Below are 27245 nucleotides of genomic sequence, written 5' to 3'. Positions count from 1 at the left end.
TAGGATTGGTGTCAGACTGATTCTGGACACCTCTGTCTGGTATGTTGGCCTGTATTCCAGCTAGCTCACAGTGCCAATGGAAACTCCTCTTACCAAGGAGGGAAGAGTTTCTGGCAACTATCAAACATGACAACTCTGATTCTCTTAGATAGATACACAGAATAAACGGTTGGGATGTTTTCAATATGTATTTTATGAACAGTCGCTATTCTAGTGTAAAATAGATGTGCTGAGACAATCAATAGACAGTAGAGGATATACATAACTAGAAGCACTAGAAATGTAAAAGGAGTGGGATAGGGGAAACATTTATTAAGGCAATACGTATGTTATATGTTAAACCGGAAACAACAGTTATGATAAATGGTGTGGCATCGGATAATTTTAAAGTGCCCTATTCATAGATCCGTTTATTCGGAAACTGGAGCAAAATCAAGCTATAAGACCAATGGTGACCCCCAATGGAGCAACTAAAACATTAGCCTATGCTGATGATATTGCTATAACAACAACTAATCCAGAGGAAGCCATTAAATTAATTGAACAAGAGGCCGGGAATTTTGGGGTGGTTTCGGGTTATAAACTGAACTCAAATAAAACTCAAATTGTAATTAATAACAACTTAATTATTGTGATAATAGGGTAGTAACTAATGCAGTTTATCTTGGAGTTAATATTACCTCAAATCTTGATAACCTGGTTAAAATTAATCTTAATCCACTGCTGAAACAAACGGATCAAGCTTTGAAGAAACTGCACAACTTACAGCTAACCATTATTGGAAGATGTAATCTTATTAAAATGGTATTTTTTCCAAAATTCCTATACTTTTTTAGATCCATATGCCTAATGTTTGATCAACAAATCTTTAAAGAAATTGATGGAATATTTTCTCGTTTCATTTGGGGATATAGTAAATCTTGTAGAGCCACTAAATTCATCAATCTCCCCAAAGATAGGGGAGGACTTGCCCTTCCAAATTTTAAACTTTATTGGTCGGCGACTATTCTTAATTATAGCAGAGCACTCTTAACCCCAAGCTCGCTATCAGAAGAATTGAGTGGGGTCCCAACTCCACAGGAACTTATTCTAGGTGAAGAGACGCGACATCATCTTTGGCGTTTGATATATGATTGCCACTTTAAAAAGGTTCGGTTTAAAACCCTAAAGGGTGTCTATATTGCATGGGGTAATATACGTTAAATTCTCGGGATTGGTAGATTTTCGCATTTTACAACCATGTATCGAAATCATAACCTTCCTGAGATTTTTTCTGATGCATGCATGGAACGGTGGGTCAGGCTTGGTATCACGACACTTGGTTCATTTTACAACTCTATCGGGTTTTGTACATTTGATCTGTTAAAAAAGAGATTTGGTCTGGATCATCGTGATTTTTTTTAAATACCTACAAATTAGAGATTTTATTTAAAAAAAGTGTGGTGGTAACTCCGCATTTCGAAAAATACAATTAATGGAAACGATTATACAAAATAATACAATTAAAATTGGGGAAATTTATACTAATCTGATTACCATGCTGCCTGATGATTTGGATAAACATATCCAAATTTGGCAGGATCAATTAGAGATTCCCGAATCCGCTATTCAGATGGGTTTCGATCAGTGTCAATCAATCTTAGTCTCAACAAAACTACAGGCACAATACTACAAGACTTCAACTTTATTATACGCTTAAAAAAATAGCTAAGTGGAGTACAGGCAAGGGGACTCAATGTCCGCGATGCTCATCACCAGAAGCGGATTTAATACAAATGTTAGCAACTTGCAGGGAACTTTTTATAATAAAACAGGAGGTATCCACTTTTCTTTCTAAAATCTTTCAAGATAAGATAGAGATAACCACCGCCGAAATCGTAATTGGGGCAAGTGTTGACACACGGCCACCGCATGTAAGGGGCTTGATATATGTGGCAATGGCTGTATTTAGAATTTGTCTTGCATCAGCTTGGCTTGCTGCATATCCGCCTACATTCCAACAGTGGCAAACACGCTTACTGGCGACTTATAGCTTGGAAACTGCAATATATAAACGTAAGGGTCGAAACAAGAAGAAGTTAGGATTTGAAATTTGGAACCCCTTAGCACAATGGATTGAATATACGGGTTAAATAAGTATGTATAGGATGTAACTACTTTCTTCTTAGATCTGCACAAACCATATTTTTGTTTAATTTGTGTTCTCATTCTGACCTATGCTTATAATTATGTTTATGTTGTTATATTTATTTAATTTTCATGCCTGTGCTAGGGAGGGGTGGGGGTATGGGTTGCTGAATTAATGTAAAACATCAATAAAGACTGTTTAAAAAAAAAACATCACAGATAACACTGCTACGTTAAAGAAAATTCTTTAATTTTAAAATTTTGAATGCAAGAATAGGAAATCTACAAGCAGGTGGCTGAATTTTTTTTTCTTTTTGTGGCCTGTGCTTGCAATAAAACAAATAAGAATAATTAATCATCACACCAATTTGCCAAGACAAGATCCGTTGTCTTTACCAGTGCTTGCACAAGATGCGTCATGATAATTTTCTGTGAAGATTATTAATAAAGGTTTAACTTTTGTTGTGATAAAAAAAAAAGAAATGTATAAGGATGATAGATGTCTATCATTCTGCTAAAATAATGAATGCATACCAGCATATAAAATACATTACAGTAAAATGTGTACTCCTACGATGTAATCCTAGCTAGATGTACCTAAGTGTACCAAGCATGTATGTAGGTGTTAAGCCAAGAATCCTCCTAGGATAAGTGAAACCCCATTACCTGAATTGAGAGAGTGTGGGACCCCCGTTCTGGTCTCGAACTGGACAACCCGCAAGGGATGTTCAGACCACTGCGAGCTGGAGTGTCTGAATGCAGGTACCTCAGCGTCTCGCGGCAGTGTGTCGGCATGGAAGTCCTGATCTCCTCACTCTTAACTCAGTAAGATGTGCTGTATTTATACAAAAATTATCTAGTGTTTCTTTGTCCCTTGTCCCTTGTACTAGCCATTTTTGGATTTGAGCATGACGTAGGGGATGAACCTTGTACATAGATATTATGCAGGTGGTGCAGCTTCTACCTGGTTTCCAAGAACCCTCATGAATATTCATTCATATGGTATGAGTCCATTGATGAAGTTATAGGAGGCTATTGTTCAGGGAAAAACCCTCCTGCTGCACCCAGGACTTGAACTAGGTAAAGGTTCAATCCTAAAAGGTAAAAGTATATGATATTACCCGGACCTATATATGGGTACCTATATGGAACATAACAGGTCCTCACCAGGCCACGGTTCATACGGTTTGCTCATTTCTCCCCTGAGACGGAAGCCGGGGGATCTACAATTCTATCCCTGTACTTTGGTAAAGATCATTTTAAAATTTGTATATATTTTAACAGTCCGTTTTAAATTGCCATGCTAACGGGACACTCGAGTGCAAGAATTGCGTTGCACCGAGGCTTGCTGCACACACCTTCCATCCATCCCCGGCGCAGCCGATTACGGCGCTGACGACGAGGGGTAAAGGCTGTGGGCGCCATCTTGCTGGGAGGAAGGGTTGGCGGTCCAGTTGCAGGACGCCTCCCTCCCTCCCTGATACTTAAGGGGTGGTGTTTACTTGGCACAGGACTTTGCTCATTTCTCCCCTGAGGCGGAAGCCGGGGGATCTACAATTCTATCCCTGTACTTTGGTAAAGATCATTTTAAAATTTGTATATATTTTAACAGTCCGTTTTAAATTGCCATACTAACGGGACACTCGAGTGCAAGAATCGCGTTGCACCGGGGCTTGCTGCACAGGCCTTCCATCCATCCCCGGCGGAGCCGATTAGGGCGCTGACGACGCGGGGTAAAGGCTGTGGGCGCCATCTTGCTGGGAGGAAGGGTTGGCGGTCCAGTTGCAGGACGCCTCCCGCCCTCCCTGATACTTAAGGGGTGGTATTTACTTGGCACAGGACTTTCCTCATTTCTCCCCTGAGGCGGAAGCCGGGGGATCTACAATTCTATCTCTGTACTTTGGTAAAGATCATTTTAAAATTTGTATATATTTTAACAGTCCGTTTTAAATTGCCATACTAACGGGACACTCGAGTGCAAGAATCGCGTTGCACCGAGGCTTGCTGCACACGCCTTCCATCCATCCCTGGCGCAGCCGATTAGGGCGCTGACGACGCGGGATAAAGGCTGTGGGTGCCATCTTGCTGGGAGGAAGGGTTGGCGGTCCAGTTGCAGGACGCCTCCCGCCCTCCCTGATACTTAAGGGGTGGTGTTTACTTGGCACAGGACTTTGCTCATTTCTCCCCTGAGGCGGAAGCCGGGGATCTACAATTCTATCCCTGTACTTTGGTAAAGATCATTTTAAAATTTGTATATATTTTAACAGTCCGTTTTAAATTGCCATACTAACGGGACACTCGAGTGCAAGAATCGCGTTGCACCGAGTCTTGCTGCACACGCCTTCCATCCATCCCCGGCGCAGCCGATTAGGGCGCTGACGACGCAGGGTAAAGGCTGTGGGCACCATCTTGCTGTGAGGAAGGGTTGGCGGTCCAGTTGCAGGACGCCTCCCGCCCTCCCTGATACTTAAGGTGTGGTGTTTACTTGGCACAGGACTTTGCTCATTTCTCCCCTGAGGCGGAAGCCGGGGGATCTACAATTCTATCCCTGTACTTTGGTAAAGATCATTTTAAAATATGTATATATTTTAACAGTCCGTTTTAAATTGCCATACTAACGGGACACTCGAGTGCAAGAATCGCGTTGCACCGAGGCTTGCTGCACACGCCTTCCATCCATCCCCGGCGCAGCCGATTAGGGCGCTGACCATGCGGGGTAAAGGCTGTGGGCGCCATCTTGCTGGGAGGAAGAGTTGGCGGTCCAGTTGCAGGACGCCTCCCGCCCTCCCTGATACTTAAGGGGTGGTGTTTACTTGGTACAGGACTTTGCTCATTTCTCCCCTGAGGCGGAAGCCGGGGGATCTACAATTCTATCCCTGTACTTTGGTAAAGATCATTTTAAAATTTGTATATATTTTAACAGTCCGTTTTAAATTGCCATACTAACGGGACACTCGAGTGCAAGAATTGCGTTGCACCGAGGCTTGCTGCACATGCCTTCCATCCATCCCCGGCGCAGCCGATTAGGGCGCTAACAACGCGGGGTAAAGGCTGTGGGCGCCATCTTGCTGGGAGGAAGGGTTGGCGGTCCAGTTGCAGGACGCCTCCCACCCTCCTCTATACAGTATAAAAAAACAATGCCCTTCCGTCCGCGCAGCGGGCGCGCCGGCAGCTTGCCAAAGGCAAGTCCGTCTGCGCCCGTCCGCACCGGGCCAAGGGCCACAACCCCTGGACCTCATGGCATAGCTCGCCACCTTCCCTATTCACCTCTAATGTTGACTGACCTTCGTCCATCCCCCACAGATAAATGCACCAAGTATAACCTAGGGTCTACCTCAGATATTCCCGCTCTGGAATGCATGCATTGTGAGGCCACCATACCTTTAATGATTAACACAATTCACCGTATTAAACAGAAACATCCTAAAAGGATGATAATAGCGCTTACTAATGTTCGTTCATTAGGAAAGCATAGACAAGAAATATCAGATTTAGTCATAGATAGGAATATTGACATTTTGTTTATGACTGAGACATGGATGGACAAGTCGTCCGATCCAGACCTCGTGATTGCGGTCCCAAGTGGATTTAGAGTCCATAGATATGATAGACAGGGCAAAAGAGGAGGTGGGATAGCTAAAATAGCTCGAGATACGTATATTATTCGGACCTCACCGATACCCTCGCTCACTTGCGAAGCAATGCAATTTGATATCCATCTATCCCCCACGTACAATTTTAGGGGACTGCTGCTATATAGACGGCCGGGAGCACGCTCCGGATTCCTCTCTGAACTCGGCACTATTTTGGAATCGCTGGCAATTGAGGAGTCATTAACAGTACTCGGGGACTTCAATTTCCATTTAGATAAAATTGATTGTTGGACTTGGGCCTTGTGGCAGGTTCACCCCTGAACTTTTTGCCTTGATTTCTGCTCTTTGCGCACTTTGACACTGTGGCGCAGTGTAAAGTGCGTGCTCTCTCTGAGTGCGTGTGTGAGATTGGCCTGCCCTCCCATAGGAATGCATGGGGAATGTCTGTGTCCCTGGTAGTTCCTGATGCGTGAGGTGTGTATGGTCAAGTTTGGTATGTGTGAACTCGGGGGAGTGAATGCTGCGAGATGGTGTATGCAGCATGTATGTGTCTAGAAGGGAAGTGCTACTTCTGGACATTGAGATATGTGTGCTGTGAGGGTGCTGGAGCGTGATTGCCTGGAGCTGGCTGGCATGCCAGGCTCCAGGAAGTCTGGATGTGTCTGCCCGGTGGTGAGTGTGAGATTAGCATGAGTGATGTGTGGGAGGAGTGTACCTGTGTCCTGGATGGGCTGGGTTTTCCCCACACAATGCTGGCTCCACCCCCCTGTGGTGTGTCTAACGACCCTAGCCTCCCCAGTGAATGAAATGGGTGGTTGGGCCATCAAGAGTGTTCCAGAACCAGCTGCGACTGGTTTCTCCCCCCACCCTGCACCTACAGACAAAGGATTGCTCTGTATAAAAAGAGGCTGTCACCTCTTGAAAAATGTTCTTGTTGGGGGGCGTGGCTACGCGGGCGAACAAAATGGCCGCCTGATCGTAGAGCTCCGCCGGGCGAGAAATGACCGGGGCCGTTCGCCACTGATCCGGCGCTGCGCTGAGGACGAATTACGCCTGCAGCCGATCCTTGGAGCCTACTGATGCAGCCTGCCTAATCTGGAGGACGGGGGACAACGTGGAAGGTCGGAACAGCTGAGTGGTGCTGCGGCCGGCTGCGCCTCGCGGGCCGTTACGTTGCAGCTGCGGAGCGCCTGGTGAGTCTCCTGATTGCCCCCTTGCTGTCCCCCTCGGCCCTAGGGCCGCTGTAGTTCTCTCCCGGGTCCGCTGCTCGGCCCCGGTGGTCTCCGTGGGTGGAGGTGCGGCCCCTCGGTGCGTGACCGGCACTTGCGGCCTGGTCCGGCCTTGGGAGCCGGGGCCTCGATTTTTGGGGACCGCCGAGTGGGGCGGCGGCGAGCGGGGAGCGCGGGCGGCGGGCTTCGGGGCTGAGGGGCGCTTGGCGAGGGGTGTGGCCGGCGGGCTTCAGGGCGCTCTGCGAACGGCCTGGCGTCGCTGCACTCGGTGGGGGCCTACCTCCATTGCCCCACCGCTACCGTGCACCCAAGACCTGCGCCTGTCCCCCTGCGGAACTTGGCCTCCTGCGCTCCTGCTGATGCGGTGGCCCTGTTTGTCTGCCGCCTGTACAGCTTCTTGTGACCGACGCTGGCTACCTGACCTGCGAGACCTGGCCCAGCTGAGTTGCCTTTGCCTCGAGGCCTTGCCTACTTGGTCCCCCCACCACACCACCTTTGGCTGCCTGTCTTGGTGGGCCCCTTGATCCGCCGGCTGCTGCCGGTTGGCTGCCTCAGCCGCCTGCTGACCCTACTTCTTGGCCTCTGGCGCACTCCTCCAGCCAGATTCATGCCCTGCTGTTCTGTGGGCAGCCGCCTTGGCGACTCGTGGGCTCCCGCAGCGTGAGTCAGCCCTGGGACGGTGGACCGACGAGTACCCCTGCTCTGGTCCCGTCCTACCCGCCTTGCTACTGGGGTGCCCGGACACTGTGCTTGACTCTCTGGGTGCCGCTGTTGTCATAGAGTCCTGTGCCACTGGCGATTTGCCCGCCACTGCTTCCAACATGGTGAAGAAGGATGTTACCCAGAAGCGACTTACCTTCAGTTCAGCACCCGTACGTGCTTCTGCAGCTTCACCGGCGGCGGAGGTAGACACTGGGGGCCAGTTGGCAGCGAAAGACACTGCGGGTATGGTTGCTGAGATGATGGGTGAGATGAGGGCTGGATTCAAGGCCTTGGATTCTCGTTTTGATACCCTCGAAAAGAAAATGGCGGACATGGGCGCGACGATCCAACTGCACGATAGGCGTCTGGACCTGGCGGAATCCAGAGTTTCCGACCTCGAGGATGGTGCGGCGTCGACGCTGAAAAGGTTGGAACGAGTGGAGAAGATCCTTAAAGACGTCGCAATTAAGAACGAGGATTTAGAGGCGCGCAGCAGGCGCAATAATATCCGAATTATCGGCGTGGCGGAGACGACAGCTACCGGACGCTTTGACACTTTTGTGGAACACCTCCTGATCGAACTTTTTGGCCGAGACACGTTTACCGCTGGCTTCATGGTTGAGCGCGCTCACAGATCGCTGGGGCCCCGACCTAACCCTGGCCTGCCGCCCCGGCCCATTATCGCCAGGCTTATGAACTTCAGGGACAGAGATGCGGCGCTGAAGGCTGCCAGGGAGGCGGGCGAGGTTCGGTGGCAGGGAGATGTGCTCTCTTTCTACCCGGACTTCACCATCATGGTCCAAGATGCACGCCGTAAATACACTGGTGTCAAAGCTGCCTTGCGCAAAATGGGATTGCGCTATGGTATGCTGTATCCTGCCAGGCTCCGGGTGGACGTGGACGGCAGGTTTCGCATTTTTGACTCTCCTGCGGAGGCACAGGAATTTTGTCGAGCCTACAAAAACAGGGGGTCCCCTCGACAATCTGATGTTGCTCAACAGTCTCCGCCGCACACTGACTCGCAGGCTAGTGCTGACCTGTTTACCGAAACCGGACAGGGTTGACTTAGCACCTTTCCATCTCCTCGATCCGGAGTGTTTGCCCCAGTAATCTGCATCTGATACTACTGTTCCTATTTTTTTTACTTCTGCAGTGCTTTTTTCATACTTGCTGACATTTGAACGTTGCCCCGGTTGTGGTTCTTGCATGGCGGAGCGTCGCCTACCCCCATGGCGCGAGCCGCATTGTTTTTTTCTCTAACATTGTCTTTATTTTACAGGTACATTAGTGGACAACTGTTGTTGTTTGTTGCTCTAGGTTGTTTCCGGAAGGGTGGGTTTAGCCTCCTTGGGCTTGAGGAGTGGCTGGGTGGTGGGTGGTTGGGATGGGCTTGTTTATGCTTTGGTCTTGTTGTTTGTGCATTCGCACTGTTTTTCTATCTAAGTGATGCCTTTTTTGCGATAGGGAATGGCAGGTCCGTACACGCATGTTTTCTTCCGATTCCACCGAGTTTGAATGGCTAAGTTAGGGCAGCAGTCTGGTCCTTCCAGGCTTACCTCCATGTCTTGGAACGTCCGAGGTTTAAATGATACGAGGAAAAGGCGACAGGTTCTAAACTATGCAGCGCGGCATGGGGTGGATGTCCTATTTTTGCAGGAGACACACCTAGTGGATGCTGACTCTTCCTCCTTTGCAAAAAGCTGGGGCGCGCACAGATTTTTTTCTAGCTATAGCAGATATGCAAGGGGGGTTGCAATCCTGATACATCGACGTGTTCCATTCGTGCTCTCAGACAGCATATTGGATGTAGATGGCAGATATGTTGTGGTTACGGGGGTGCTTCTGGGCTTTAAGGTCACCTTTGTTGGAATATATGGCCCCAACTCGGACTCCCCTGCCTTCTTCCGGGGACTTCAGGATGTTTTGCTGAGATTAGACACTGATATGATGATACTGGGGGGTGACTTTAACCTGCTCATGACCCCTGCCAGGGACAGCACCTCCTCTTCCCCGGATTGTAATCCCCGCTCCCGTGCTGTGCTGGCGGATGTGTGCGCTCATTACTCACTGATTGACATTGAGGCCCGTTTGCATTCCACCTCACCCGTCTACACCCACCACTCGGGGTATCACAACACTAGCACCAGAATAGACTACTGGCTCCTTTCCCCGGGGGTAGCTGGTTGGGTGAGTGACCATTTGACACTCCCGCGCACTCTGTCTGACCACTCTCCCATAGTGCTGACCCTGCTCATCCCCAGGTTGGGAGGGTACGAGAAACAATGGCGTTTTCCTGGCAGGGCGTTAGCTGACCCGGTCTTCAAGGAGGACATTCGCATTGCCATAGAGGAGTACTTTGAGTTCAACGAGGGCACAGTGGACGCTTGGGCTACATTGTGGGAGGGTTTCAAGGCCACCATTAGGGGGGTTTGCATCAACAAACATGTAGGGGCTTTGCGCGACATCCGTGCCTCCCTGACCCGTATTGAGAAGGACATTGCCGCTTTGGACACTAACACGCTCACTGACACGGATGGTGGGGTGGAGGCAAAAAGGTTGGCACTGCTGCAAGAGTTCAGAGACACTGCAGACAGAGAACTGACATATCTCTGCACACAACACTCGGCTAGGCAGTATGGTGAAGGAGACAGGCCTGGCAAGCTCTTGGCCCATCTGCTTCGTCCCCCCCGCCAGGCTTCATTTATCTCGGACATGGTAGATGATCAGGGAGCTCGTCATCAGACCACCCCTGCCATCTGCGATGCCTTCCTATCCTACTACAAGGACTTGTACACCTCGGGACTATCGGCTGACTGTCGCGACCCTGGCCCCTATATTAATGAAATCTCTATGGTCTTCCTGGAAAAACACATGCAGGACTTTCTGGCGATGCCTATTGAACCGGACAGCGTTGTGGAAGCCATTGATGCATTGAAAGGCTCGTCGGCGCCGGGGCTAGATGGCTTTTCAGCTGACTTCTATAAGGAGTACAAGGAGGAACTGGTACCTCGCCTGATTGAGGTGTATGCGGAGTCACTCGAGACGGGGATTCTGCCACCCACATTGCGGGAGGCCGTTATCATTTTACTTCCCAAACCGGATCGGGACCCCACTAGGTGCGGTTCCTACAGGCCCCTTTCCCTGCTCAATCTTGACTATAAAATTTTGGCGAAAGTCCTTGCCACCCGACTATCTTTACTTATGGAGTCTATCATTTCGCCAGCCCAGTCCGGGTTCGTTCCCCATAGATCCACCTCCTTTAATCTGCGGACGCTGTTTTCTGTTCTTCACAAAATTGAGCCGACTACGCCGGCAGCTGCGGTGTTTTTAGACGCCGAGAAGGCATTTGACACCTTAGAATGGTCGTTCTTTCTATCTGTCATGCACCGCATGGGCATGCCGTCCTTGTTTGTCTCCACAGTCGAGCTGCTTTATACTGCCCCCAGAGCGAGACTGCGCCTTAATGGCACGCTCTCTGATAGCTTCCCTCTTTCCCGGGGAACCAGGCAGGGATGCCCCCTGTCCCCCCTGTTATATATTCTAGCCATGGACCCTTTGGTACGTCATTTTAAGGAGCGCCACCTGCACCGCGGGCTCCAGTTCCGGACAGGCCCGTTACTCGTCTCCCTCTACGCTGATGATACCATTCTGTATGTCAGGTCTCCGGAGACCAACCTGTCGCCTTTGCTGCTTGAGGTGGAACGCTTTGGGAGGTACTCCGGTCTTCGTATTAATTGGCATAAATCTGAGATCTTTCCGCTCACCCCCTCCACTGCTCGCTGGGACTGCCCGTTCCCGCTGGAATGGAATACAGACTCGGTGAAATATCTGGGTATCCACATTCATCTAGAAACGGTATCCATGATTCGTCTTAACTATGGGCAGGCGTTGGACTTTCTGGAGGATAATATTGCACGTTGGATTCGCCTCCCTATCTCTATGGCCGGCCGTATCGCCATAATTAAAATGATCATTCTTCCCCGCTTTCTGTACTTATTTAATAACATACCGGTCCCGCTCACTCGGATTTTCTTCACGCAGCTCCGCTCATTGTTGTTGCGGTTAGTGTGGGGGGATAAAAGGCCGCGAGTTTCTTGGCGCATTTTAACGCTGCCTTATGAGCGAGGTGGCTTTGGAGTGCCGGACTTTTATATTTATTACCTGGTCGCGCAGTGCGCATATGCACACCCTTGGTTTCACCCGGACGCTCGGATCCCGTATTTGAGACCTGAAGCAGACTTGGTGCTGCCACTTACCCTCAACTCGATCTTGCCCGGAGGCTTTCCGCGTGACCCCCTTGACATACAAACTGTGTCCACTACATCTTGGGCCTGGATGCAGGTGCGTAGACTGCTCCAGCTGGACGTACTGTATTCCCCGGCTCTTCCATTACCTAACCCTCACTGGCTCCCCATCACTGCGGAAGCGGTGGTCTGCAGAACGCTGGCCAAATACCAGCTCACCACAATAGGAGATCTGTTTCCGGACGGACATGTTTTCTCTGTGTCCGAGGATCCACGGTTCACGGAACGGACATTTATGGATTCCTTTGTCCTGACCAGACTGAGGTCCCTGCTTAGAGCGCAGTTTCCGTCGTTCCCATTGCCGCCGGATGAAATGACAGCACTGACTTTTCTACTCCAGTCGCAAACGGGAGCCCATATGGTCTCCAGGTTGTATGGACTTTGTGTGGCGGCCCTCCCGTCTTCGGATGCGAGGGTTCGGGCGGCGTGGGAGCTTGATTTGGGCGGCCCCATCACAGATGCCCAATGGGATGCCTGTTGCCGCTCCACTAAAGAGGTCTCTATTAACAGTAGACATAAACTAATTCATTTCAAATTTTTGAGGCGACTATACTTCACTCCGGCGCTGGCCCACAGAATCGATCCAAACAGACCTCATCACTGCCCTAAATGCAAAGCTCCCCATGCCGATTTTGCACATCTCACATGGACCTGTCCGAAACTGCACACTTACTGGCTACAGGTACACCACATTTTGGGAGACATTCTAGAGTGCGAACTGCAACATAAGCCGGAAATTGCACTGCTTGGCTATGTCGCGGAGTTCCCCCGGGCCACGCGTAAGCTTGCCGCCATAGGTTTCTTGCTGGCGAAAAGGGAAATTGCTTTACTTTGGGGGTCCAGGCGAATCCCTACTTCCGTGAATTGGATGCGCAGCCTTGCCCAATGTAACACCAATAGTGTGGAATATTCCACCCAGATTCCTACAGCCTCACGCCCACTTGACATTTGGGGCCCATACCGACAGTATCTTAGCAAGATTACACGGGATACACACTCCCAGGCTGCTAGCTCAATTGTCCCAGAGGGGGTGGGCTAGGTGATTGTAGCTGCACCACCAGTGCGCTGCCTATTGGGGTCTGCAGGGCTTCACGTCCACACACTACTGGAGTGGGTTATGAGTGAGCTGCTGATTTTGGACTGTGTGCTGATTGGGGCCGGGGCGTCTCCCTCTTCAGTTCCCTTGCACGCCTTGCCCCGGATGGGGTGGTTGCTTCGCCCTAGTCCTTACGCTTGTCGTTTTAATTACCCTCGTCTGCCTATGCCTCTGGTTATGCCATCTTACTAGTCACTAGGTGTATTGCTTGCCGCTCTGTCTGTCATGAAGGCTCACTTGTTTTCGTTTTGTTTGTGAAAAGTTGTATCTCTTTATACCGCGTGTGCAATTTTCCTTCAGGTATGGAAAAGTGAAAATAAGAATCTAGAATGTGCTACACTACCTGTAATGTCATTGGTCTAGTCATCCATGTACTTCTTTTGTATAACGATCATTAACGTTTTTATTGTCGACAATTTCTTGTGTATTTGTATGCTTGCACGGACCAATCTGATGCTAATAAAGAGATTTAAAAATAAAAAAAAAATAAAAAATGTTCTTGTTTGCCAACTTGAAACTACCAGGGGCGTGTTGCTGCTTGGGCCCAGGGGGAAGACTTGCCTCCCCTGGGCCCTGCCCAGCCCCTGGATGCCTTCTCCCTCTGGGGTCTTTCTGCCTTGCCTTGATGCCCTGGAGGACTTTTCTCTGCTGTGCTTGTATCTGGACTTGTGGGGCTTCTTTGCCCTGCCCAGCTCCTGGATGCCAGAGGTACTTTTGCTGGACTTCTGGGCTTCCAAGTGCCTGGAAGCGCTTGATTTCTCCTGCAGCGCTGGGAGCGCTTTATTTTGACATATAGCGCTAGGAGCGCTTCACTTTTCACCTAGCGCCTGGAAGCGCTGTAATTCCTGCTAAAGCGCTGGGAGCGCTTTCCTTTTCCTTAGCGGCTGCCCACACCGCAAATAACCGTTTATTTTGCCCCTAGCGCACCTTGGCGCTTTGTCGCCCTTGTCGCGCCCTGAGCACTTCATGCTCGTCAGCCGGTGCCCACCCGGTATGGTCCCCGGATCACCGCCGCAGCCGTGGGTCGAGGAGAAGCCGGGGAAAGCAGCCGCCCGCCCGGGCCGCGCTGTGATTGGTCCAGCAGGCCGAGCCTCCTGATGATGCCTTCCCGGGGCCGCGCCGTGATTGGCTGGCCGGCCCGGGATTCCCTGATGACGATTTCCCCAGGCCGCGCCCTGATTGGCTGCCGGCCCGAGGGGATTCCCCTGTCCCGCCCCCGCCGGGGAACGAGGCGGAATCAGGCAGTGGTGCGAGCGTTGCGGGGCTCCCGTGACCAGGAGGGAGCCCCGGATACTGATTTATCCAGGAGCCACGAAGGCTCCATGTCGAGGCCCGGTCCCGAGATGGGGGACCGGGTGAGGCAGAGACCGGCGCGTCTAAAGCCCCGGTGGAGGAGGAGAACCGCCGCCAAGCGCCAGAGTCCGGTGAGTGCCTTACAGGGGAGGAGGGGCGTCGGGGCACATTGTCGGTGCCCGCCCCTCCCCTCCAGAGCGAGCCTTGTGGTGTGGAGAGGCCCGTGAGGCCTCCGGTGATGCTAAGTCCCCCGAGAGGAACTCCGCCCGTTTTGCCCACGAGCCCCGAGAGGCTCCCCTGGCTCCACATTGTTACCCGAGCCCTGGGAGGTTCTTGACCCATTTGGCCATATCGAGTCCCCAGAGGGGGGACTCCAGCGAAGGCCCCCCACCCTATTCACGAGCCCTGAGAGGCTCAGGGGGCATATTCGTTCTCGGGTCCCCCGTGAGGGACCCCAACAGCCCAGTGAGGCTGCATCTTTTTGTTTTAGAGCCAGAGGGCTCAGTTGGGCACAGTCCTTGTCCTGAGGGGCCAGTGAGGGCCCCTGTCGCAGTTCTGTTTCCAGCTGCCCAGCAATTAGTGGGCAGCTGCACCGTGTAGGTCTTTCTTCCTCCCTAGGGACATGTTCTGGACTTTAGGAGTGAGGCGCACTCCTTCATCCCTGGCCTTTCCCCAGCTGCGCAGCACTTAGTGCCAGCTGCAGCGTTTAGGCCCCCCTGTCCTGTCCCTCAGCTGCCCAGCAAGTAGTGGGCAGCTGCTACGTTTAGGTTCTGGCGCAAGTGGCGCAACCTGGACCCTGGCCTTTGATGTAAGTTCAGGTTACTGTGATTTCTGCAAAGTGCTCTTTGCTGCACCTCTGAATGTGTTGTTGATACATTATGTGCCCTGTTCCCTACACCGCTGAACGTGTGTTGATGCGTCATGTGTCCCTTACACCGCTGAATGTAGGTTCTGCATCATGTGTTTTGTCCCCAGGTCTATGCCCCTACTTGTATTGTGATACTGAGGTGGTTGTTCTTGCTAGTGCAGGTGGTGCTAGTAAGGTCCTGGTTCCCTGCGTGATCTGTTCCTAGGGTGGTTAGGATTGCGTAGGGGGGACTTACCAGTTACCAGTGGGTACTGGTTGTGTGCTTTATGTCCTATTTTGTGTTACAGTGATGTTCTGTTATGTACTAAGTGATATTCCAAGGGCTTGATACTGAGCTTGCCCCCTGACCAGAGTCCCAGGACCAGTGGACTCTATGGTGCCTTCCCTGCCAAATTGCTGGGACTTGTCTGATCTCCCTGGGCCCCTGGGGCCTCGCTGAAGTGTGCCTCGCTCGTTCCCCTCGGCAGCTCGTGCCGGCCGCCCGTCCAAGCCTCGAGCCGCGCCGCTCTCCCCTGATCCGCGCCGCTTCGCTGGGCCGCCCGCATCCTGCCTCCCCCTCCTCTTCTGAGCCGCACACATTGGTCGCCCCAGAGAAACGCTTGTACCTTGGCGGCCGCCCGTCCAAGCCTCGAGCTGCACCACTCTCCCCTGAGTCATGCCGCTTCGCTGGGCCGCCCGCTCAAGTTTACTAAGGAGGTCACTCGCATTATCCCACGCAACCAGGATGGGAGGTACTGTCCGTTAGGCTCTATGTTCTAAGTTCTAGGCCTACAAGTATTGTATTCTACGTTCAGAAAGTGCTATTCCTGACAGTGGTCCAGGTGGCCCTGTCTTGTAAATAATCCCTTGTAAATTCTGCCCGTGCCTCTGGCACATTGTAAAGTGTGTTTTATCTAATGTGTTTTGGTGTAATACAAAGGCTATTTTTATATAACCTTGTGTGGAGTTTCCTTTGTGGTGGGCCTTTGGGTGTTGTTGCTGGGGTGCGTGCGCAAATACTTAACTTACATCGCCTCCAAGTTTAGCCTTGCTGCTCGCGCCACGTTACCTAGAGGGTGAGCAGGGGTTATCTTGGCGTGTAACTCCCTTGCCCTGACTTGGGAGTGGTGGTCTCTGACTGACTTTGGCGAAAGCCCTGGCCAGCCAGGGATCCCATTTCCAACATTGATGATAATGACACACTTTCTCTTTTGTCTGATATGGAAATCTTGGGGCTTACTCAATTGGTAAACTGGCCCACTCATGATGCAGGGCATACGTTGGACGGTATCTTCTCCAACCTAGAAGATATCCAGATAACCAATATCCTTCCGATACCCTGGTCTGACCATCATGTAGTCCTAGGTTCAATTATAACTAATGAGACTCCCATTACTAGGACACTTCCTCTTAGTCGTGAACCATTTAAGGCTTGGAAAGATATTAACAACCCAAGCCTTAAACTTCTACTTGACAGTACTAAACCGACTCTGTCTAAGGATCCTGATATCGCTACTAAGCAATACCATGACTGGTTAGGTCAGGCTACTAACGAACTGGTTCCGCTCAAATCGATAACCTGAAACAGGAAGGCCCCCTCAGCCCCATGGTTTTCTGAGGAATTAAGGAAGCAGAAACAACTCTGCAGAAATAGGGAACGGCATTGGAGAAAAAATTATGATGAAGAAAGTAAAAATCATTATAAAGAGATGTTAGTTCAGTACAAATCCATGATTACAGATGCCAAAAAGAAATATTTTAGTGAGCAAATAGAGAGTGCAATAAACTCCAATAAGAAGTTATACGACATCACTAAGCAGTTAGTAGGAAACGCCCCCAACCTTAATCCCCCCGCTTCACAACTCTTTTGTGATGCATTAGCATTATTCTTTTTCACAAAGGTGAATGACATTTACTCAGCCTTTTCCTCCAATGCTAGTCACAGTACAAACATTGCACACCTTTTTTCCCCTAGCAGTGCATTTACTCAGTTTGCTGATATCACAGAGACCCAAACCAGAGATATTGTAAGCACCATTAAATCTGGATCAGCTTTGGATCCATGTCCATTGAAAACCCTTTCCCCGATCATGGATTCTTTGATTCCGGCTATCACACAAATCTGTAACTCCATGTTCAGCACAGGAATCTATCCTAGCTTGTTAAAAAAAAAAACTCCTGAAGCCCCTTTTAAAAAAACCATGCTTAGATAAAACAGAGTTGAAAAACTACAGGCCTATTGCCAATCTTCGATTTCTGGCAAAGGTTGCAGAAAAGGCAATGAATACCCAGTTAGCAGCTTTTATTGAGGAATATCACCAACTTGACGAGACCCGATTTGGGTTCCGCAAGTTCCATGGAACAGAAACCGCTCTGATTAAGGCTGCCGATGACATTAGAGTCATCCGAGACCAAGGAGGCTCAGCACTACTGGTGTTACTGGACCTCTCTGCAGCTTTCGACACGGTTGACCATCAGATCTTGGTCGACCGTGTCGAAAAAATGGGTATTCAAGGGACAGCCAAGAACCTACTGGCCTCTTTTCTGATCGATAGATCTCAGGCGGTGACACTGGGACCGTACCAATCGGCTAATTTGTCCTTGCCGTGTGGGGTACCTCAAGGTTCATCCCTCAGTCCGACACTATTTAACATCTATGTGTCAGACCTAGCTAAAACCATCAAAGCACACGGGATGAACCTTACCTCATACGCAGATGACACACAGCTGCTTCTGGCTATCAAAAATGATGGAGAAAAAGTGGCCGAGGGTTTCAAAACAAGCATGTTGGCAATTGGACAATGGATGTCCGTAAACTGTTTAAAACTTAACTCCGAAAAAACGGAGGTGGTAACCTTTGGACATCTATCTCCTAGTTGGTCCCCATGTCTGGTGGCCATCGTCTTTTGGAACTTTGGCGAAACCAGCTTCCAAGGTAAGGAACCTGGGGGTTGTCTTTGATAACGACCTTAATTTTGTTGCCCATGCCAATCAGACTGCTGCCACAGCGTTCCATAAATTACGATTGGTGAAAAAAATTCTTCCTTTTCTTCCGAAGAGTGTAGGCAAAACTTTGGTAAGTTTCTTAGTCTTATCTTCGTTAGATTACTGCAATGGCTTATTCGCCAATGCCCAGATTAGGGTCATTAAGAAAATGCAGACTGTACAGAATGCGGCGGCCAGACTTCTCTCGGGAACCCCCAGGTATAAACCCATAGCCGATACAATCAGAAGTTATCACTGGCTCCACACTGGAATCCGTATTAAATTCAAGACACTATGCATAGTCTACAAATCACTGCACCAACAAGCACCTCAGTTTCTGAGAGATCAGTTAATACCATACTGCCCCTCAAGACCACTTCGCTCCTCTACTCTTAACGAACTGGTGGTGCCACGTACCAAGTCGGTCACTTGGGGAGATCGCCGCTTTTAGGTTGCGGCCCCAAAACTATGGAATACACTCCCCCAGTTCATCAGGACCAGCCCCTCTCTTATGTCATTTCGAAAAAAACTGAAAACGTGGTTGTTTAATCAGTAATTGCCAGAAGCCCAGCAGTGGAGAAGTTTGCAGTAGTAACAGCGCCGAGACGCCCACGGGCAATTGTTCGCGCTTTATTAAATATTATTAATAAATAATAAATAAATAAATAAATCCTGGTCTTTACAAGGCCCTGGTCCACCAGGCCCGGCTCAAGTCCTGGTCCTCACAAGGCCCTGGTTCACGTCCTGGTCCACCAGACCCCGGCTCACGTCCTGGTCCTCACAAGGCCCTGGCTCACGTCCTGGTCCTCGCAAGGCCCCAGCTCACGTCCTGGTCCACCAGGTTCCGGCTCACGTCCTGGTCCTCACAAGGCACTTGCTAACATCCTGGTCCTCACAAGGCCCTGGCTCACGTCCTGGTCCTCACAAGACCCCAGCTAACGTCTAGGTCCTCACAAGGCCCCGGCTCATGTCTAGGTCCAGACAAGGCCCTGGCTCACATCCTGGTCCCCACCAGGACCCGGCTCACGTCCTGGTCCTCACAAGGCCCAGATTCACGTCCTGGTCCTCACAAGACCCTGACTCACGACCTGGTCCTCACTAGGCCCTGGCTCACGTCCTGGTCCTCACTAGACCCAGGCTCACATCCTGGTCCTCACCAGGACCTGGCTCACGTCCTGGTCCCCACAAGGCCCTGGCTCACGTCCTGGTCCTCACAAGGCCCTGGCTCACATCCTGGTCCTCACCAGGCCCTGGCTCACGTCCTGGTCCCCACAAGGCCCTGGCTCACGTCCTGGTCCTCACAAGGCCCTGGCTCACATCCTGGTCCTCACCAGGCCCTGGCTCGCGTCCTGGTCCCCACAAGGCCCTGGCTCACGACCTGGTCCTCACTAGGCCCTGGCTCACGTCCTGGTCCTCACTAGACCCCCGGCTCACGTTCTGGTCCTCACAATGCCCTGGCATATATCCTGAGCTTCTCAAGCCCCTGACTCACGCCCTGGTCCTCACCAGGCACTTATCACATCCTCATCCTCACTAGACTCCGGCTCACGTCCAGGTCCTCCCCAGGCCAAGCAGAAGAGGGAGATCAATTGGTTGTTGACCCACAATGCCACCTCAAACAGGAAGCAGACACATGCAAATCAGCTTTAGACTCCTTACAATAGAAGCAGTCCAGCCTGAAGAGCCAACGCAGATCTTTTCTGAACCGGAACTCAACCAACCCAAGACCGGTTTCAGCCTATCTTTGTAGGGTGCGGCTTGATTCCAGCGGTGCAGCGAGCACTGAACCCACATCTGGGTCCTGACTGTAGGGTGCGGCTTCATTCCAGTGGTGCAGCGAGCACAGGGCCCACATCTGGGTCCTGACTGTAGGGTGCAGCTTGATTCCAGCATTGCAGCGAGCACGGGACCCACATCTGGGCACAACTGGCATATTTATGAATATGGAAAATGATGGGTGGAACATTTGAGTTCATCTCTGCCACTGGTAATTACTCTGGGACACATCCAAGCTCAACCTTCTTGTTCTTGCCCTCCGTTGCACCTCAGCATGCAGCCGATTTAAGATCCACAAAGGCAGCATAAAGGCTACCCTTGTTCAAGATCACAGTCTTCCAGTAGAGCATAATAAAACGAAATACCTGATCAATGGTACTAGTACACGCCCTAAAGCCTGCCTGTAGAGGAGATAAGCTATCTGTCTCTCCCACCCAATCCTGCAGTTTGTTCAAAACTAGATGCAGAATTATCTTTTGGAGTGAGTCTATCAGGTTGATGAGCCCGTAGTTGCCTGGCAGGGATTTTTCCCCTTTTTTAAAAATGTGGATAATCTCCGCCCCTATCCACGAATCAGTAACTGGGGCACCCTGCGCAATTGCGTTAGCCACCATCGCGTTGTAGTGGCACCATTTAGATTTTTCATACAGAAATATGTCCGGCAGAATGCCATCTGGGCCCGGTGCTTTACCTCCTGTTACTGCCCCAGGGCCAGACTAACTTCAGCAACTACAAAAACTGTGCCTGTTTAGTACCGGCACGGGGGCTTCTCTTACGTCCCTTCCCCTGAGCTACGTGCACATTGAGGCTTAAAGTGAGTGACCCAATGCTCCTGTGAAACGTGGTTTTGCGGCTGGGTTGGCAGACCACCCCTGTCCCACTTAGCTGTGATCCAAAACTGTTTGGGATTTTTGTTTACTCGTGCTAATTTGAGTTCCTGCCATCTATCCTCATCCCAGGATTTTTGTGCTCTTCGGTAATTATACCTTAGTTGCCGTACAGCACTGGGATTTCACTCTTTAATTGCAGCTCCTAGTTGTCTACGCACCTCTTTACATTCCATATTGAACCATTGTCGGCCTTTCCTAGGATAGACTCCCTTGGCCTTATGGCATCTAATGAAATAAGTGCGTAGCTTGGCAAAAAAGCTAACATGGGTACCGATCATTGGGTCTAGAGCAGCTGAGTTTAGCATGCATACTTCCAACTCTGAAATCGCTCCTTCAACGTCTAGGGATATTGAAGCTAAAGCTTCGGGGTGCTTGAGTATATTTGCCCATTTTAGGCGTCTCATGTAGTTTGATGGAACCACATCCTTGTGAGCAAATTACTCTCTGATCGCGTGTGTTCCCGTTGTGGTAACAAATCAAGAGTTGCACACAGGGGGTTGTGGTCACTCTCTGGCCGCTCTCTTACTACCATATCCCTTAAGGGATGCCACAGTCGCAGATTGATTAATAAGTAGTCTATGCGACTGGCTCAATTGCCATTGTTGAAAGTATTTGCTCCATGCCTATCGGATGTGGATCTGACATTCGCCGCCTGTGGTCCCTTCTCTAGATAAGTGGCATTGGTTTGGATTGCCAATTCAGACCATTTTTTAATTGGTGGCAGTTCTAAATTTAAGATCCACCATTGCTCATCAGCATCTGCAATAAAATCACAATATTGTATTGTATTGTATTGTAATTGCATTTGTATAGCGCTTACTACCCCTGACGAGGCGTTGAAGCGCTTTTTTGGCGAGTAGCAAGCTACTCCGGGACCTATTGAGGATTAGTGTCGAATTAGTATAGTAAAACATGCAAGTAACTTTTAAGTGGTGGATATGTTAGTCAGTTATTTGGATTCGGAAGGATAGCAGAAGGATAGAAGAGGAAAGAAGGTTTGTATTTATATAGCGCTTCTAACCCCTGATGGGGGTGTTGAAGCGCTTGTTTTGGCGGGTAGCATGCTATTCCGGAAACCCATAAAGGATTAGTGGTGAATTAGTATGGTGAAACATGAAAGTAATTTGAGTGGTGGATATTAGTCAGTTATTTGGAGTGTGAAGGATAGCGGAGGGATAGAAGGGAAAGAAAGGGTTGCATTCATATAGTGCCTGTTACCCCTGATGGGGTGTTAAAGCACTTTTCTGGCGAGTAGCAGGCTACTTAGGAACCCATAAAGGATTAGTGTTGAAAATTAATATAGTGAAATATGAAGTAATTTGAGTGGTGGATATGTTAGTCAGTTATTTGGATTGAGAAGAGTTGGGGAGAGGTAAAAAAGGAAAAAAGGTTTGCATTTATATAGCGCTTGTAAGCCTGATGAGGTGTTGAAACGCTTTAATGGCCAGTAGCACGCTACTCTGGAACCCATAAAGGATTAGTGGTGAATTAATATGGTGGAATATGGAATTAGAGAAATGAACATGTTAGTCTGTTATTTTGATTGAAAAGGATAGTGGAGGGATAGAAAAGTGAAGGATTTCATTTTTTAGGTCATAGCAGTAGGAGGAGGCTTTTGGATGAGTAAAAAGTGTTTTTGGAGGGGAAGAGTCAGAGGGGAGAGTTTAAAAAGGTTTCTTTTGGGGGATCGGTATAGTAAAAGAGATGTCTGATGATACAAGGTGGGACAGAGTAGGAGAGAGGATTATTTTGTGAAACATAGTGGTATGGGGTTTGGGATAAAAGAGAGTGGGTGTAGAGGATATATTGATAGATATATAGGGTGAGACATAGGGTAGTGAATTGGAAAAAGTAGTAGAAAGAAGTTTGAAATGAGTCAGAAAGTTGGGCTAGAAGATATATTGAGAGAAGTATAGGCTGAGAAATAGGGTAGTGCATTGAAAATGCTAAATTAGAAGAAAGTGATAAATATATAGATACATAAGTAAATTGAAAGTATATAGATGCATAAAGGAGGTAAGTATATGCAGATTAAAGATATTGATAGAGGTATAGGATGAGAAATAGGATAGTGCATTGGATATGCTTTTTAAGGAGAAAAGTAACAGACACATAGATCCAAGTACATGGCGGTACATAGATGCACAATGGAAGCAAGTACATGTAGACCAAAGATGATTTTTGTCTTTTTTGTTGTTTTATAACATAAGTATTGTACATGTTTATACAAAGCAATACACAAAGATAGGCCCATATCTATAGTGAAAATAAATGTATATATACAGAGTGACAAATACGTAGGGTGGGTATTAATGAATGGCCAGCATTCCTGGCACTGGTCCCGGCCAGTCTCCAACACGTTTAAACAGGCACTCACCCATGTCCTCTCCACCCTTAGCTCCGACTCCCAAGCGGAGATGCCCTAAGCCTTGGCTGTTTATGGCCCTAGTAGTCAGGTGACCCCTTCAGCCATTGGGAACCCTAGCCAAAACACTATCTAATCACAACACTAACCCTAAACTCTAGAACCAATTGGAACCTGGACCTTACAGCCAATCATGACCCTAGTCCAAGCACCCAATCAGTTTAGAAAACCCTGATCTCTACGTCCAATAGAGGCCCTAGCCCTACCAGTAGTCTCAACCCTAGTCCAAGCAACAAATGGCACAGGAAGCCCTAGTTCCTATTTTCAATAGAAAGCCTAACCCTACTCTTAGTCCCACACCTAGTCCAGGAACCAATCATACCAGAAGCTCTAATCGCTACTTCCAATTAAAGGCCTAACCCTAGCCCTAGTCCCACCCTAGTCCCAACAAACAATAACACAGGAAGCCCTAGTCCCTACTTCCAAAAGAAATCCTAACCCTAGCCCCAACCCTACATTGATTGAATCACAGACCCAGAAACCAATCAGAACCCTCAAATACCCAACCAATGAAGACACTAACCCTAATCCAATAGAAACATCAGATACAACCACCAATCAGTGTACACATGTATCAAACATTATCAGACTATATTAGGTTCCAGATACCTCAGACAAGGTTTGCTGACCAGGGAGTTAGAAGCTGCTCCTCTATTCAGAAATCTCCTAGGAGACAGACAGGCTCAATCCACACTTTGTACTTCTGCAGGTAAGGCCCTAACAGACGTGTCCTCTAACAACATTATTTGTATAAAACTTTACTCCCTCTCCTGGCCAAAAAACGAAGTGCACAGTCCCTATTAAACACAGTTTAAACAGCTTACAACAGATGATTGCTGTCTCAGGGGGAAGGGGGGGCTGGTTTCACTTACTTGTTATCACAAAATGGTCACTGGGGGTGCACTGCTTAACATACAGGTCTTAGCACAGAGCAAAGGAGACATTTGGAGGGTAAAACTGATAGTCACGGGGAATGAAGGGAAAAGCTACAGAGTTTGGACTGCAAATCCCACAATTCAACAGGTTAAATGCTTCCAGTCATAGGCAGGAAAAACCACAAGCATTGAGGGACACCTGGTTCACAAGCACCCTCACAGACATGCTGGATCTGCCTATGTCGCGCGGATCGGTCACAAGACACTAAAGAACACTACAAGATGACATGCCAAAAATTATTTTGATGGTGAGGCAGAAATGAGGAAGGGACTATAGTTGTAATTCACAGATACAAGTGGGACACTGCCCTCAAACATGTTATGATTTCACTGCATTAATGGCACACTCAAAATGATACACAGGACTGACCCAGGAAAGACAAACATGTGGCGAAATCATGCTTTGGCATGGGCTATGTTCGTCTATACAGTATGGTCATGTCCACAGATAATGAAGTACTGGGAAAACGCATCTGACAGCTAAATAAAACAGACCTGTTGATTTCATAACGTAGCTTCCAAACAAAACGAAATCCTGCCTTTTTTATTCGGGAACTTGTATTCTGTGCCCTAATATAAGAGGGTATAACTTTTATGTGATAAATATACTTTGTTTTGGGGTATCGGAAACGCACAATCTGTTGATTACTCATCTGAAGCAAAACACAAGCCGTTGAATGAATTACATTATTTATTTAAAACAACAATACTATGCGGTGAGAGTTGCCTATTTAATGCACTTCGAGAAATCCAATTCTTAACACAATCAAATTGTAATTGTTTTAGACACTCAACTTGGAATGGCCCACCATAAAGGCCACTGCAACTAGAAGTTATATACAAAACCAAGGAATATCTTGTATTGAAAATGAAATCTATCAAAAGTCATATGTAGACATAATTAATTCAACAGTAAAAGAAACTCTTTACAGCAGGCTTGCTTCTTTTCGTTTTTTCTTTTTCTTTTTCCACTTCAAGTGTTATTTTTCAAAGATGCTTCAAAATAAATGATGATCAAATACATCCAGTTCAATTGATGATCAAATACATCAAAATACAGCCTACGCGTTTCGTCCTCAAAGGGACATCATCAGGGCTGTAGAAGTAAAGAAAAAAAGAAAAAATATAACTAACCATTCATATATACTTTCGTTATCGATCTTGCATTCCATAGTTCATTTACTAATAATTCCTCTTGATTCTGCCTATATAACAATCTAAAACAATTTAAAACAATGCCTGCCTATTTAACATTCTGCCAAATAATGTCATTTAATTGAGAATTTTAAACAGAACAACTCCTCCTGAGTGTGACCAATATATGAAACCTTTAACCCTTCTTTTTAAGATTTTTCCGCGACAAAAACATTTTAAAACAGAATGATTCATTTCGTATCTATGTGCACCATTTAAATTACAATTATCCCCTGCTTGTAAACAAGTGAATGGTAAATGATTGCTCACCTAGATTTATAAAGAAAACAGGAAAATTCTTCCGTTTAAATCAAGTAGTTTTCACAGAAGCGGTTGAGAAGTCTCCAATTTTAAGAACACGGTATCTCTTATGGTCCACTAGTATAAGAAAAGAAATTGTATATATTTGAAAATAGAATACGTCCTGATCTTCTCAAAAGTCCATGTTTGGGAAAAAGAGAATTATTCTCAATCCCTTTAAATTCACCAAGCTCTATTTAATACAGGTATGGTATCACTACCTAAAGAAAATGTACAGTCACCTAAGATCCAGTACAGGGTAACGAATCCTAGGATCTTTATGAAACACTATGTCTATTCTACCAAAAACTCAAGTTTAAATGGCTCCTACCCTTCGAATCTTGCTCGTGCTGTCTGTTCGGTCAATATGCCAAAAAGTTATCTTCCATACGATATTTCACAATTCCAAAAATTCCTAAGAAAAGAATCACAAAGGCAAACAAGGAGACAAAGTAAATGAATTGTCCCCTTTCAAATAACCATGTTGTCTCTATTCTAAGCAAAAATATCTGCCATGTAAGGCTCGAGTCGGCCATACACCTACCCCCGTCAATAATGATCAGCTTCTCCCGCATCTTACATCCTCGACGACTCGCTTGGTAAAGAGTCGACAATTCCTAGTTAGTTCCTGCCTCTATTTAAATGCTCTATCATCCAATCGGAATGTTTAAAAAACGCGCCAACAACCGCCTCTATTATAGGGTCTGTGTTCCCTAATACGTCCGCTCACCGGTGTAACCGGAAATGTTATATAAAGCCCATTATTTCAATCTGCATTGCGTCTGTACGGGTCACGGTATGCACAAACGGAAATCGATGAAGTGTTTCCGGTTAGTCTCAAATGTTCAGGGATTGGTTCAAATGCAAATCGTCTATTGGCCAATCATTGTTAGTGAACCGAGACATGATATCGTAAGTTGACTATTCACTGTTCGTTCCTGCACACGAGCATGCGCGCCAACTACAGCCTCTATTTTTGATCCATGTTCCCTCATAGGTCCGCACGTCGATATGGCAGGAAATACTTACTGAAACCATGGCATAGACAAACGGAAATCTTTAAGATATATCCGGTTTGTCTCAAGTAATCAGATATTGGTTAAAACAACTGTCGTGTCTTGACCATTCACTTTTAGAATAATATTAACAAAAACGCGCCTTAGTTTATTGTTTACACCGGAAATAATACACGTTTATCCGGTCGAGTTTCTATGTCTCATCGATGTGTATAATCTATCACTTTTTAAACAGTGCTTACGTACCGTGACACTGCAACGCACAAATTTATCTATTAGTAAATTGTTCTGACTTAATTTACTCATAACAAAAATCCAGGCAACTAGTATTACATGTGCAATTTCAGATAAAGAGTATAGTCCAATGTGTGTTTATTGAACTAAACTCAACAAAGACCGCAATTATTCCACCTTCTGTTTTTAAATATTTATATGCTCCGTTGGGAATATCTTGAATTCTAAATTATTAAGATTAAGGCCAATAAACGACCTTATGCATAACTAAGCATACTCAAAAATACTGTGTACATATC

At 47.9% G+C, this 27245-nt stretch overlaps 1 protein-coding gene across 1 annotated transcript in view; it reads left to right on the top strand.

The window, feature by feature from the left end:
- Positions 1-27245, top strand: part of LOC144806288 (uncharacterized) — a 200004-nt gene that overhangs the window by 2732 nt on the left and 170027 nt on the right. The gene's annotated exons all lie outside the window — the stretch shown is intronic.

The sequence above is a fragment of the Lissotriton helveticus genome (assembly GCF_964261635.1).
Source record: "Lissotriton helveticus chromosome 1_1 unlocalized genomic scaffold, aLisHel1.1 SUPER_1_unloc_6, whole genome shotgun sequence".
Taxonomy (NCBI): Eukaryota; Metazoa; Chordata; class Amphibia; order Caudata; family Salamandridae; genus Lissotriton; species Lissotriton helveticus.
Note: the sequence above shows the minus strand (reverse complement) of the source record. Positions and strands in the feature narration are given on the sequence as shown.